The sequence below is a fragment of the Aricia agestis genome, chromosome 8 (assembly GCF_905147365.1).
Source record: "Aricia agestis chromosome 8, ilAriAges1.1, whole genome shotgun sequence".
NCBI lineage: Eukaryota > Metazoa > Arthropoda > Insecta > Lepidoptera > Lycaenidae > Aricia > Aricia agestis.
Genome location: NC_056413.1, coordinates 7,941,934 through 7,958,201, shown reverse-complemented (window position 1 = coordinate 7,958,201; position 16,268 = coordinate 7,941,934). Strand labels below are relative to the sequence as shown.

General features: G+C 35.0%; 1 protein-coding gene across 2 annotated transcripts in view; it reads right to left on the bottom strand.

Moving 5' to 3' along the window:
- LOC121729375 (cyclic nucleotide-gated cation channel alpha-3-like) overlaps nucleotides 1–11,932 on the bottom strand; it is a 100,598-nt gene extending 88,666 nt beyond the window's left edge. For both annotated transcript variants that reach the window (XM_042117864.1, XM_042117863.1), the window contains exon 1: nucleotides 11,891–11,932. The gene's annotated coding sequence lies outside the window, so the exon portion shown is untranslated. The remainder of the gene's footprint in view (nucleotides 1–11,890) is intronic.
- Nucleotides 11,933–16,268: the final 4,336 nt, after the last annotated feature.

Genomic DNA, 16,268 nt, shown 5'->3' with positions numbered 1-16,268 from the left:
TTAACCAAGGAGTTTTAAAGAATCGCCTTAAGATCAAGGAATAACAACAAATATTCTAACTTTAGAATCATATAGAAAACAAAAATATAAAAGAGAAGTTGCGACAAAATTCCATTTTTAAACTTTATAAAATATTGAAACCACGATACTAATACTCCAAAGTAGGTAGCTTATATTGTTAAATTTTAAATGTAATTCGGAGAGTGCGCACAGAATACAAATCGTTAGATCTGTACACAATATGTGGCCAAAATAATATGGACATGCTATTGCGGTACAAACGAAATTTGTTAAGAAAACAAAATTAAATGAGTGGTATTATGTTATATCATAACGCAGTGGTTTGATGAATTTTCTTTCGTCGTCATAAATAACATTCTAACACAAAGTTTAAAGTTAAACAGTATGACAAGATAACTCCATCTTTTATTTCACTTGTAGTATAAAAGTTACTAGAAATTAGAATAATTAATATAGGGTCGCCAAGACTCTAGCCGCTCCACGAGCTGGAGGTAATTTATTTCAGTGTAACGACTAGATAATATTGACACTCAATTTATCTGGAATAACTTGGAATTCCATTACCCTATCTGAACACCGATAAATGGCCAGGTTCCAGGCTTAAACTTTAAATAAATCAATTCCTATCAATTTTCTATCAATTCCCAAGTCTATTAGATATCTTGTCTTGTTAAGTAAATCGATCAATTGTTTAGATTGATTATTATGATGTTATAATAGCGTCAGCTTTGTATTATTGTTTATTTCTAATGCTCACACTCAGAATTTCGTTAATGATTCCGACATTAGCTATATTTATATGCCGTTAGACTGTTTACAAAATTTTTAAGTAATCATTCAATCAAAATAAAATCAAGGGCCACCTTAATAAACTTTATTTTCGTAACGAAATGTTACTTGTGCAGTACTCGTATATTCGTCCTTATTTTTCATGTGTCACAACATATAGGTGAAGCTCCAGGCCAGTCCAGGCTATCGCTTCATAAAAATATAATGAAAGAAATGAATAATATAAAACCACAGTATCCGTATTAGACAGTAGAAAAGAGTCAGCCGTGTCGTTAAAACCAATGCCGCTTAGCACACAGACGACGACGTGACGATTTTGCTCCTTTAAGCTATCTGAAATCATGTCAGTATATGCGTGAGTCTAACTCAGATGTTTTAATAAGAGATGATCTATTGTATGCGATTTATATTGTGGTAAAACTTAGCAGTGTACCTGACGCCTGACAACTGTATCGGAGCGCAGCTCGGGGAATTCTTATCACATTTTATTGTATGAAACGCGTATGATACTTGAAAACTTGTACTACGCTCTTTGTTATTTCTTGTTTAAGTACCTTATTTAGGGTTTGAAATTAAGTTTCTAGATCAAATAAAAGCAGGCAAACAATTTTCATAATGAAAGCAAACAAAATAAACTTATTTTATCTAAATGTAACCATAATCTCGCCTCTCTCATTTTTTTGTCATAAAATCCATGTGTGCTGCAATGTCTTAAACAACTTTTCTATTGGCCACTCAAACGCAAGAACCATTAACAACCGAATTAAGAGCCAAACCCATAACAACTACGCTACCTCGGTAATAACAATATTAATTGTAGCAGTGGTTCCAAAACGCGCATTAAATACACCACGCTTACCTATTGCGGTTTAGCTGAATGCAAACACTGGAAATGAAGCACAATCGTATAAATGATAAATACTAATTGTAGGAGTTCTAACGTACATGACGTACATTCCACATGTAACGAAAACGGACGGCAATTCCACATATCCCGGATACACAGATATTCCCAGGAGGGTATGGCGTTGGAATAATATAGTATCTTTGTTTTCGTTAACCGATTGCGTCTATACAGGGTGTAACAAAACTAAGTGAAACTTTAGGATGTATTTTATGTGTCCCTTTTATAGTGTTCTGCATGAAACCAGTGAAAAAGTCACGTTTGACTTGTAATATGTTTCTATTGTAAATACTTTATGAATTTGCCTGAAGGTACTAAAATTTAAAATATATATATCTGCGCTGCTACTTTTACAAAGGACACATACACACCCTAAAGTATTATCATTTTGTTTAGTGACACTCTGTATAGAAGATGTTTTAAAATCAACAATCTATAGATACCTTCTTAATATCCAGATATTTTGTATTTGTGCATAATTGCGCATCTTACCCATTCTTTTATTTTCAAGTAACGGTTAAGCGACAACTTCGTTGAAGTATGTACATTGTACGTACTACTTACACCGTGTACTACCTCCCTTGCTACCCAAAAAACTATCCGAATCAACACGAACAATCTTGCCACAATATTTGTATGTACACAATAAATAATGGTAACACAAATTGTAATACGATACACAAATATAGAATTCCCCGCAAAACGATGCGTCACTACCATTAAATCTAAGCATAGAAAAGCAAACATCGGCGAACATCTGCTCATAATATCCTTTTCCCAGAGCAGACTATTATTATTTGTATCTGTGATATTCGCGACGTCACCACAGAGTATATGACGTCACAAAACAAATATGGCGTCATTCGAGAGATACCTGCTAAAATATACATACAGAGAGTTCTGTTGATTGTGATTGATGTGATCATAATACGGTGGTACTACACGAAAACTCCATATTGTATTCGTTTATTTTTTAGGATGACTGATTGGGAAATTATTTCTCATATCAGTCACTCTAAAAACAACGCTTTAATAAAAAGGTAAAAATATAAAAACGTACTAATCCAAAATGGTTTAACCACAAACAAAGAGAGCACTATTAATAACTAAAAATTAAAATATACACTAGATAGTCTGTTAGATAAATAATCAGCGTATAATATAGTTTATATAGTATATAGTTTCAGATTATTTTAACCACAAATCGTAATTTATTTTCTAAACATACACTCCAAGTGTATAATTGGAGTCCCTGAATGTGACTACTTTAAGAAATTCGTCTTTTGGAGAGTCAGTCAACGTCTGGCGACGCGCCAAGTGCGCGGCTGGCGGAGGTCCGCAAAGATCCACATATTACAACAACAAACAATCCTTTGTGTAATGTAAACGAATACAATAAACAATAACAGCCCCCGTTGTCAAACCCTTTTCTCCTTCACGAAAGCCCTGAGTGTCCTTAATAAATATATCCGTAAAAATTGGATTTTTATTTTGTAAAAGTTTTTATTATAAACTTTTATATCCATCAAGAGAATACTGAAATTAATAACTTCGAGTTTGCCGATCTGTCAATTTTTAATAAAAATATTTTTGGTGAAAATTTGAACACGTTCCGCGTATTGGTGAAAAACTGCGTATTGGAAAAAACGAATTTCGTCCCGGATTTTTAACTCGCACGTCAAATCATATAACGACCGATTCCAATAACGTACAAAATAATATAAAATAATAAAATGATGACTTCAATCTGGGCCCCGCACAAATAAAAACATAATATTCCTCACGAAACAATGACCAAATGGCAAATACTTTCAATAAATCATTTTTCCAGGAATGAGACAATCAAATTTTAAAGCCTCGAACATTTCCATGTATGAAAGTTACATTTTTTGATGAAATTTGGCTAAAAAAATAAATCGTTTAAGGGTAAAATATAAAATATGCACCATTTAGTATTCATTTCCGGCTAAAGTAGCAATTCGTATATAATTTCTACATTCCTTTGATGTGACTTTTGTGAAAACTGGACACTCAAAGGGAATAACTAAAGTGACATAAATTGCGCACTTTTAATAAACATGACTTTTCAACTTTTGTGTCCTTTAAGATCTCTTATAGTATAACAAATTTTTGTGTACAAGCTATTAAAGTGAAATGAATCCTTCTAATTGTAGCTGAAAAACGTGAAAAAATTCAAAAATAAAAAGTGAAAATCACAAGTTTTTAGTGTTTTTTCAATTCAGTTTTCATTATTATACAAAACTAAATATTTCGACTGTATGAAACCACTGTGCAAATTATTTTGTACACGAGAGTACGAAACAAACTTTTTTGACTTATACTTCTGTGGCAGTACCCACAATTCGCCTAACATTCCTGCATCGCGCTATCGAAGTTTTCTGAGCGCGTCAGTATATATACGACAGCTGAAATATATCACGTGGACTCCGATCCGACGCCATAACGCCTCGCTCGGTCGGAAGATCTTCCTTTGTGGCGGCCACGCATATTCCCACACTTCCAGTGTATGTTCATTGTTCAGCGGTATGGCCGGGAAGACGTAACAGACATACTTTCGCATTTATAACATTAAGGGCTTGTTTCACCACTTCCTGATAAGGCTATCCACCAATTAACTTGACAGATCAAGTATGGAGAATCTGTCAAAAAAGTTGTGAATAGGCCTATTGGGCACTTAATCAGAGAGTGATGAAACAGGCCCTAAGTATGGAAGGAACCGGAAGCTCGTCGTTTCAGTGATTTTCCCAGGAATCGGACCTATCTGCAATGCGGGATACACGCCAACAGATTTATAGCATGCGAACACTGAACATGTAAAAAAATCTCAGCACAAAAAAGCTGTTATGAGCCGCGCCTTTGTGTAAAGAGAATACGGAAACACGCCATATTTACTCGAATAACTTTATATTCATTCGGTGATAACGTAGTGACGCTGTAATAAATATTTATGTGTAAATATCGCGGATAATATGATGGGTAGTGATGTCATTTTTGTTAAAAAAATTATGATATTTGTGAACATTCAAGAAAACCTTCAAGAAAAGAGCGTATTCCCTCTTAAAAGGCCGGCAACGCACTTGCAGCTCTTCTGATGTTGCGAGTGTCCATGGGCGACGGTAGTTGCTTACCATCAGGTGACCCGTTTGTTCGTTTGCCCCCTTATTTAATTTAAAAAAAAAACATCTACCTTCTAAGAGGTCCGGAGCCAAAAATTTGCATACCAGATAGTCACCAATACCAGAAAGAAAACATATATTCTTACCATAGACAAGTCTAGTATTATTATACTAGACTTCTTTAAGATAAGAATCTGCGTAGCATTCGGCGTAGCGCTTCGTAGTCAGCAGCTACACTGTCTACGGTGTGCTACGGCGTGCTACGGCGTGCTACGGCGTGCTACGACGTGCTACGACATGCTACGCCATATTACAATAATAAAAACATAATATACCGTAGTCGAAGTAAATGAATAAATGAATATTCTTTATTGCATTTACACATAACATAATAATATAAAGAAATACAAACTTCTTAGTACTATTAGTAAACTACATAATATAAAGACAAAAGGCGGCTTTATGCAGCAATTTCTTCCAAGCAACCAAAAAGCAGGAAATTATTTTATATTATAAAAAGCAAATAGGCAATGTGCAAAAAGAAAACAATCTACAACAAATTACTTACTTACTTACATGTAAAGAGTTGAAAATAAAAACATTAATAATAACAATTCTTATTTAGAAATCTTTACTAAACAAATAAATATGATGCATTATAATAAATATTATATATTATAATCCATAAATAATACACTACATAATATACAAATACAATATACCTATATTATACATATTATATTAAATACTATACCAAACATATATATTTTACAAGCTTTTGCCCGCGGCTTCGCTCGCGTTAAGAAGTATTATTATATACAAACTTTCATCCCCTATTTTAACCCCTTGAGGGTGGAATCAAAATCCTTTCTTAGCAGATGCCTATGTCATAACATCTACCTGCATGCCAAATTTCAACCCAATCCGTCCAGTGGTTTGGGCTGTGCGATGATAGATCACTATGTCAATCAGTCAGTCACTTTTGGGTTTTATATATTATTACTTATATATATATAATTACTTATTATTATTTAAATAGTCTTTGACAAGTAAAGCTAATTATTATTAACAATTCTTATCGTCTTTTTATACTTTCAACGATATTTTTTTTTATTTAATATACTTCCATAAAATTGACTTACGTAGGGTCTTATACATGGGAAAATAGCATTATTGAGTTGTAGATGTTTCTTCTGCATACTCCCCGTGTCTTAGGTATGCTATTCGATTAGAAACCTACATGCTGTTTTCAGTAAACGTATATTTGAGTATTTTATAAAACATAATACTCTTACTACATTAATTAAAGTAGATGTAATGTAGAATAAATAAATCGACAGTTCCATTACTCAACAATGATAGAAAGCGGGTACAAATACTTTCTTTCATCACATTCGCATTGTACAATATAATAAAGTTTAAAAGGGTAGAAAATAATTACAGATATGCACCAGCCGGCTCTCGGCGCTGAAGGCTTTTGTTAATATTCATTCTTTTTGTTCAATCAAAGTTAATAAAACTCGGGTATCCGGAGTATTCAAACGAAATGTAGTACGGGGGATTTTTCCTACCTTTTTTATTGACGAAACGGACGCTCTATAGGAAGTTGCTTAGCACTGAATTAGGTCACGTCCTTAGCAATTTAAATTCGAATATCGCTCAATTCTTTACAGCGATATAATTGGAAGGTATTTTTAATTACATTTACCGTAAAGACTTTTGTTACTAGATGTGAAGCGCGGCTCCGCCCAGTAAATAAAAGAGCTTTACATTTTCCCGTAAAAGTTGCTCACGTCTTTTTCCATGGTCTACTCTATATTTGTTCAAAATTACATAAAAAACGGTTAAGTAGATTAAGAAATCAACGCGCTCGATCGAACCAATACTTTAGCTTTACAATATAAGTTAAGACTTGGACATTCTCTAAATCTATATTGTTTCTATTGCCATTTATTAGTATTATATCAAGAAATAGAATATCTAATATCTATGAGATTTATTGAAAAAATGTTCTTGACTTGTGTTGTCGGAAATGTCGTGTTTAATGGAATGGAAGAGTGGAGATAGATGCTGCTCGTATATAATCGTATAATTGCCTCCGAGCAAGAGGCTAAACCAGGCCTATATTAAAAATTATTGTTATCTATTACTATAATATACTAGCTGTCCCGGTGAACTTCGTGTCACTTTAAAACCTTCGCTGGACTTCTACGAATATTTTAAAACTAAAATCAGCCCAATCCGTTTAGCCGTTTTCGAGTTTTAGCGCGACTAACACATTTGAAAATCCATTTTTATATATAAGAAGATATAAGAAGAAGTCTAGAAGTACTAGCTACGCTGATCAATAACATACATGTTTTACCGTATGTCGGTGGATATTTAACATGATGCCAGGAACTCTTAAGTATTTTCATACAAACATGTGTTAAAACACATTTAATACAACGGTTTAAGCAATAAAAGGTAACAGGTCCGCATTTTACATTAATTAAATCCTTAGTATTATATTTCGATTAAACGAATACATATTTAAACTTAAAATACTACGCAAGCAAATTATGACCGAAAATCATTACCTTCCACTGTATGCAAACAATGGAGCGAACAAAAATTTGTTGTCAAATTAGTCATTCCCTGTCAGCGGATCCGCGAGTTTTTGAATAAATCTCACGGGAACATTATCGGGAATGATGTGACAATGGGAGCGGGAAGTGTTCCGCAATTAGGCTCAGTCTATACCAGGGGGCCAATTCCCATAATTAAAACTGTTCCAAGTGCGGTATCGCTCCAGTGGCCATGTCATGGCACAAACATGTATAATTCAGCAGTACCGTCGAATGGTTTTGTTCAGAACTTCTTGATTATTTTAATGCTAGCTAAATAAAAAAAATACGTTTGGCACTCGGGGACTGCCGCGGTAACGTTTGCATAGAATTTTTATCAACTTATCCATACTAATATTGTAAATGCGAAAGTGCGTCTGTCTGTCTGTCTGTCTGTTTGTCTGTCTGTTACTTCTTCACGCCCAAACTGCTCAACCTATTTTGTTGAAATTTGGCATGGAGATACCTGAGTCCCGGGAAAGGACATAGGATACTTTTTGTCCCGGAAAAATGTACGGTTCCCGTGCGATAAACGGGGTTTTGGCGCAACGGAGTTGCGGGCGTCATTTAGTGCAATCATAATTCGCATACATCTAGTCGCCGCACGCACACAAACATTTTATTTTTATTACCGAATTTCTTGATTCGGTCGCCGCGCTCAAAGCCCGCGATAAAAGCTTGAAAAGTGCTGCTAGCCATCAGGTAGGTGCCCAACCAATTAATTTTCTCAAGATATTTTAATAAGACACTGCTGCTACTTCTCAGCTCCTGTCACAGTGCGAACCAGCCCTTAGACCATTTGTAACTGAGCCCTCAGACAGACGGACTGACACTTTGACGGACAGCCAGTCTTATCGCGCTGCCTAATAATTTACAGACACTTATTATTTCAATGTTAATTTTGTACTGTTGTCCGTTTTTGAGCTGTAATTTGTTCTGCCTACTGGAGCGACAGATAAGAAAATTACTGAAAATTAACTTCAAGCAAAGGTTGGTTTGTCATTGAATTTTCGGTTTGATAGGCGGACGGACTAAATAAAAAAGGAAAAAAGATGCATTATACTCATTAAGTGAGCACACTGAGACGGGCCGTGCCGGGGCTCAGCGTGCCGGGGCTCATCGCAAAAATCCGCCTCCATACAATTTGTATGGAAGCGGATGCGCGTATCGCACACTGTGTCGCAGCGGATTTCCGCTTCCATACAAATTGTATGGAGGCGGACTTTTGCGATGAGCCCCGGCACGCTGAGCCCCGGCACGGCCCGTCTCAGTGTGCTCACTCCTTTAAGGTGCAAGTTGGAAGCCGGCTACATGAAGCGGCAGCAGACGACATGTCGTCGCGACACTACTGGTTTCTATGTATTTCTATGAATAAGTGTCACTAGCTTCATGTCGCTAGCTGCGAAGGGTATTTCATAGAAATACATACAAACCAGTAGTGTCGCTGCGACACGTCGTCTGCGGTTGCTTCATGTCGCCCGCAGACGCTGCCAACCGGCACTTTTAGTGTTGCATTAAAATATCATAATAGGTTATTTAAATCGGGTAAACTGTCTTAACCGATCCCATCATATATTTAACAATAATACTCAATGACGACAAAATAATATTAATACAGTAAAAGGAAATCTAATGTTAATTTAAGCTTAGCCCGAAATAAACTCAGACCGACAAAAATAACTGCATATGCGCAAACTTTAAATAGCCCGCAGAGATATTTTAAGTGAACAAAACTATTTTAATCGCGCCATTTCTGTATATCTAAATATTATATGAAATTTAAATATTCGGATGAAGAATAACTTTTATCAAGACATCCGCCTGTGACGTAGGTTTTAGGTATTAGTTTATAATTACAAATCTTCATATTTAATTATGAACCCTCGCTCTAAGGATTCATCATTCAATTATATTAAGAGTGAAAAATAAACTGTATTATGTCATGAGTTTGTTTTGTTTTCCTTATTTTTCTGAATAAGTCTGCAAATAAAAAAAGTCTGATAAGTCTGAATAATTGTTGTCAAAGCTAATTAAAATTAGGACGCTGTCACAGCAATTACCGGACCCATAATAATTTTAATTAGCACTTTCGGCGCTTGTCTTCTAAATTATATAGTGGTATTTCGAACGTTGTTTTTGTCGCTAGCATTTCGAATTCCGATTCCGACAATACTAGCTCCGATTACATAATAAACAATTCACTATATCAGGGAAGGTCCTCCGGGCCCTCGAGGCAAATCCTGTTTAATATATAAGTGCCCTTTATTATTTAATTACTCTCGAACAAATAAAGTGGAACAAAGAGCCGGGACAAAAGAAAAGAAACAGTTTGTAACCATAAATTAATCAATGTAGTAAGTTGAATTTACGGCGCAGGCTCCGCCGCCGCCTCTGATGAATCTCTAAAGTCCTTCAATTAAACATTACCGCTGAATTAAACTTACATCCTGGCACACAGATTCACAAACAGTGTAAGTATTATGTAGCCTTCCTTTCGCTTCATATATGAAAATGAATCACATACACACATATTACAGGTTACGTGTATACAACGTACCATCGAGGAAATCGATTCCTAGGCAGTTGACGGACATACGTTATGTGGTCGGCTTATGTCAATTCAATGTTAGCTGTGATCGGTCGGATGGGTTTGACATAACGCGACCAAATTAATTAGGTCCGCCATCTGCCTAGGAATCAACTTCTCTGATAGTACATGGAGATAATTTCTTTGCAATCGTCTCCTGTATGGCATTTGAGCAATGTCATCTTCTCTTAACGTCAGGAAATATTACCATGGAAGTGAAACATTAACGCGAAATTATTAAACTTACATCCTTAAACACACAACGGAAAACTAAATATTATGTTTAGCGATCGCCCTCTTCGATACTTCGCGGGTCGGAAAATATCGCCATGGGAAATTTCATATACGTTATTCTTTTAAACATCAATTTACTCGTCTGTACGGTGTACGCACACATATGTATGCAAATTAAAGTATGCGAGTGGAATAATTAATACGGCCTTAAAGTTTACGGCATTTGAATTATTTTGATAGAACAATAACGCACGTGGCATCTTTGCATAATTGCATGCATTTAAGGTAATGGAATATGTTAAACTAATTGAATTTTAATCTGTCACTAATTAGTTTATTCAAATCGTCTATCGATTGTACATTTCTACGCGTGTTATCATTTAAAACCCCTGATTACACGCGCTATTATTAGTTTAGCTGAGCTTCGAGTATTCAGTTTAAAGAGTTATGATATTATTTGTAGGAGTATGTACATTAATTTGTTATTAAATAAAATATTACAAAGTATAATATAATTAATGCAACAAATTATAATTTAAGATTCAGGATATAAAAATCTATATATTAATACGTGAGTCAAAAACTTTGTTTCCCTTTTGACAAAAAATGGGAAAACGTAGGTGAATGAAATTTTGCAGAGTTATAGTTTATATGGTGAAGGAGTGCATCGAGCTAATATTATTTTGAAATTATGCTTTTATCATTCATTTTTTTAAGAAATAAATCATTACACACACTACAACACACACACTAGAAAAATGACAGATTTTTGAGTGACAAGCCTACACATACGAATTATACTCTTTTATTTATGGTTGAAGTCTGTTGACAACAGGGTGACAAATTAAAAATGGATTATAGTTTTTTTTTTATTGAATCTTAGATACTATTAGACAATGCTTACACGGCCAGTCTGAGATCAGCTAAGTCCCAGAGACAAGAGTTTAAAAAAATATGATAAAGTCAATATTTTTAGTCCTAATGTCGTTGAAACTAAGGTCGAATTTCGACATTGGGCGATCTCTAGTAGTATATTATACTTTATTAAGTATACGTTTGACTGTAGATGAAGTACAGTCATACGTATAGCTCGGTCCACTGAGCTGATACTTTATCTACAGTCATACGTATACTTAATAAAGTATAATTAACTAGAAATTGTAAAAGTAGTATATTCAAACCTATGAGTTGTTTCACGAATTTTTTTAAAGAAATGAAGAATTAAGAAATGTTAAACGTTCCTTTTATATTTTATGCCTCGTCTCACATAATAATAATAATATCTATGGACGCTTCACACCACGTCAGTCTGGCCTCATGCTAAGTACCTGAAGGACTTGTGTTACAGGTACCAGACAACGGAAATATATTTAATACTTTTATACTATACATATGTTTATGATTTTTATTAGATCATACACATATTTAATACACATCTATGACCCAGGAACATTAAAAAACTGCGACGGGATTCGAACCCGTGACCCCCGGCTTGAGTTGCCACACGCTCTAACCATTGAGCCACGGAGGTCGTAATTTGAACTATGCTTAAAGAGAACTATAATGAAACAAGAAAGAAGAGTGCCGTTCGTCTGTAAGCGCTCTAACTCACCAATAAGGCTGTGACGGCTGGCGCCCAGGCTAGGCGCGGGCGGCGAGCTGGGCGCACGCAGCGCGCCGTGCGCGCCGCCGCCGCCGCCGCCGCCCAGGTGACCGCCCTCCAGCGCGCCTGAGGAAAACACGTCAGTGAGAAAAGAAAGAGACGGAAGATAATGTGATAAGAAAAAAAAGCGTGGCACTCAGAGACTGCCGCGGTAAGACTATTACATAGCATTTTTAATCAATTTACGCAATTATTATAAATCACATACATACAACGTGCCGAAGTCAACAGGACAACGCCGCATATCAACCCTAAAGTGTCGATTTTATAATTCATTTTTATGCTTGAAAATAAGCGCCGAATTGTTTCATTTTCTAAAATTAAATACTACATTATATTTCCGAGAATTCGATCTGAGAAAAAACACGATATCTTAAAATTTTCTCGATACAAAAAATCACAAAGATGCATCTAATTTTCACGAATTTTTCATTTATTGCCATATGTTAAAATATTAACTTAGTTCAATGCACGGTGCATTGAACTAAGTTAATATTTTAACACATTGTATAATATTCTATCACTGAGATATCGACCTAGCGGATTTTTTAAATGTTGTATATTTATCGAGTTATTGAGAAAAAACTAATTGGCGATGAATCTGCGTCGTACTTTTTCACCTGGCATATGAAAGACGGGCGTGAGTGTGAAGAGAGAAGGAAGATGTTTGATTTTTTGGGTTAGTCGCCCTCTTAATAACCGAAGACATTCAATGATTGACGATCAAAAGTTTCGAGTCACGCCACCATCTTGTTAACCGTTTGTACGCACTTCCAAACGATAATGATAATCTAATAGGAAAACTTACAACCGCACGCCGCCGCCGATTTTCTGTCAGAACGTAGTATTTCTCCGGTCGAGCCGGCCCATTCGTGCCGAAGCATGGCTCTCCCACGTATATTATGCTAAGTACTCACATACGGTTTTGCTCAATAGTTTCACTCCAAATCGAGCAATAACAACCGCGTGGACCGCAAAACTGACACCTCGAAGGCTCGCTTCGAGCCGGCTCGATGGAATTAAATATGTCAAATGGTTCTTTCCATTTGACATATTTAATTCCATCGAGCCGAGCGAGAGAGGAAATGACACCTTCGATTCGGAGAAAAACTATCGAGCAAAACCGTATATAAGTAGAGAGTAGAGAGTATTACAGTGTTTTAGTAGACATAGTAGCTTAGGATGAAATCTTGTATAACTTTAACGCCTGTACCTTTTTGAAAGGATACAGACTAAAGCATTATCATCAATAACATTGCACTTTACTAACATAAATAAATATTCGCAGCAATTCTTTTGTAGCTATATCAAAGATCTATACCCTCTTCGAATAATCCGATTATCTTATTTCTTTGTATAAAGATAAAATGCGAAACATTAATGATAATAACGTATCGGCTATTTCGTCGGGATAATATCACTATATTATTATGAATTTATCGTAAGAGCACTTGAAAGAAATTACTAGAAGCAAAAACCCATAAAATATTATAGACAAATGATAAATGTATTTGCAGAACTGAAATATGTTTCGGGTGAGAAAATTGGAGTAATATTGGCAGCCTCCTGAGTAATCTGCGATGAAACGGGGGGAAATAAAAGTTTTTTCAAACAACATCTGAACATTCATAAAGTTTTATGTTATATTTTGTTTATCGTAATTTAGGTTTTTATGCGTCTGGGATTCATGGGCACGCGACCTAGTTAACGAGTTGTGTGACAAAAAAGTGTGTTTCATGTGCAAATTTTTAGGAGAGAAACTTTTTGATTGACATTGCTGCTCGGCCACCATAGAAATATCAGCTTACCGCCGATCTTAAATATATACACATATAAATAAAATTAGAGTGTCTGTTTGTAATATAGAAAGAACCGTTTTTTACTAAATGCATATGAATGTATATAGGGTACAGACACAAAAACAACATTTTTTTCAATTTTTGTCTGTCTGTCTGTATGTTTGTTCCGGCTTATCTCTGAAATGGCTGGAGCGATTTTGACGGGCCTTTTTTGGCACATAGCTGATGTAGTAAGGAATAACTTAGGCTACTTTTTAACCGACTTCCGAAAAGGAGGAGAATAAAATATTATTTCACTTTTTTTATAAATGAACCTTCAAAAGGAGATTTTTTTTCTCTTTTTTACTATCTTTCTTATCACATTTTGCTGACGCGGACGAAGTCGCGGGCAACAGCTAGTATTATTATATTTACACTGTACACACAATAATACTGACATGTAAATACGTAGTTCAACTACATCACATAAGTCTTTACGATTACTTTTTTATATATATTAGGATAATTCTGCTACAGTGAAAGAGATTTTAAATGAAAAATGCTAAAAATTATTACATTAAACAATAATTAGTAAGCAATGAAGAACAAATTGATATATAATTATTTTTCAGTTTACTAGAGACACGAACTTTTTACAGATTATAGCTTTAAAATGATATAATATTATACATACAAACATACATGAAGCTTCCAAATAAAATCTAATAAAACGGCACTTAGGCAATAATTTGTCATTAGAACCTGGCCGGCGTCAAGCGAGACTAATCCGAGTCCTTTCGGTGCCCCATCAATAACGGCCAAGCTCACTTATCGATAATTGCTTCAAATTTGTCAATGGAAGCAAAAATATTACACCAATGCAATGCACTGAGGTCTGAGACTAATAATAGACTTAATACTGACGTTTGAGTAATATTCAATTCCGTTTGAAAATGGAATAGAAAATTCGAGTTGAATCTAAAGTGAAATGTTCCATTGATCGTGACTGACGGTAAGTGGGCACCATGATAATGATACTACTAGAATAACTAGACTACATAATTTTATTGTAAGAGGAGTGACATGTGAAAAACTGGTTTCCATTACTTTATAAATTTAAGTGTGCCGTTCTGTTAATTTATTTGTCTGTTACCCCTTCACGCCTTAACCGCTAAACTGATATCGGTTATATTAGGTAGATAAATATTTTGAGTCCCAGGGGAGAACAAAGCAAGTATAGGGATTTCGTTATTTCAGCAGTAAGGGATGTGCTGGGTTTAAAGTATATTCCCAAAAAACGTAGAACCTACCCGAATTAACACATATAATAAATCTTTGACAAAGACCCTTCTATTTTATTAGGAAATACAGCCATCGATCACACCCCTACCAGTCATTACAATATTTTACCTTCGTCAGCCCTGACACCTCGCTATAGTGACATCAAACAACCGAACGAAAAAAAAAAATGTCCACAGCCGAACATATAACCTCCTCCTTTTTGGAAGTCGGTTAAAAATACGATGTTTTTCAAAGTTGATGAGTTAACAACTTAAAAGTCAGGGTGCCATCTCAATTTTCGTACAAACGTAATACCAAGATCATTTCCTATACGAGAATATTTACCATATTTGAGATATTATTCAGCTCGAGATATTAATTACCAAGGTTGCTGTAAAAAGATTCACTGCAATAAATTTACATACCAAAAATATGAACGATTACAATATTTACATACTAAATTGTAATCGTTCATATTTCTTGGTATGTAAATATTTTGCAATGAGTCTTTGTACAGGAACCTAGATAATTACTATCTTAAGCTGAATAATAACTCAAATATGGTAAATATTCTTGTATGGGAAATGATCTTGGTATTACATTTGAATGAGAATTGCAGTGACACCCGGACTCTTAACAACAGCCTTGTGGCTTTGTAATAATTTGTTGTAATAAATAGGAAAATTATTTTACAAAATACTATTTTCGTACCACGAATTGTTATTCATTACCTACCTACCTACCTATGAGTTGAGTGATTAAATAATCCCTTTGAATTGAGTGGTCAAAAAGTGAATTAAGATAGTATTTTAAAATATTAAAGTCAATCTTAATAAGATGTCTGACAAAGTCATTTCAGGTACTTATTGAAATTTTGTATTTTTAGGTACTTAATAATTGAAATTTACCGTAATTTTATAGTTATCATAATAGTTCATTTGATTAAATTAAAATCATTTAAAGTGACCCAAAAATGTTGAATTTTTCAAAACCTCGGAAGTTAACTTACATCAAAATAATTTTCATCATCGCCTGTCGCTACGAGTATAACTACTCGATGCAAAAATTAACGGGCGAGCGGTGGTTATTAAAAATCATTTAATATCGCTCCTGTCATTTGCAGCTTATGGAGCAGGACGGGAAATTGACAAACATTTCGCCGATAAGGGCCGTTACAGAGGAACGACCCACTGGGGTGTCATTCTCTTGGCCAATGTACACTCCAGCTCTGCATCGACACCTCCATGTACTCTAAACTCCAATTGATT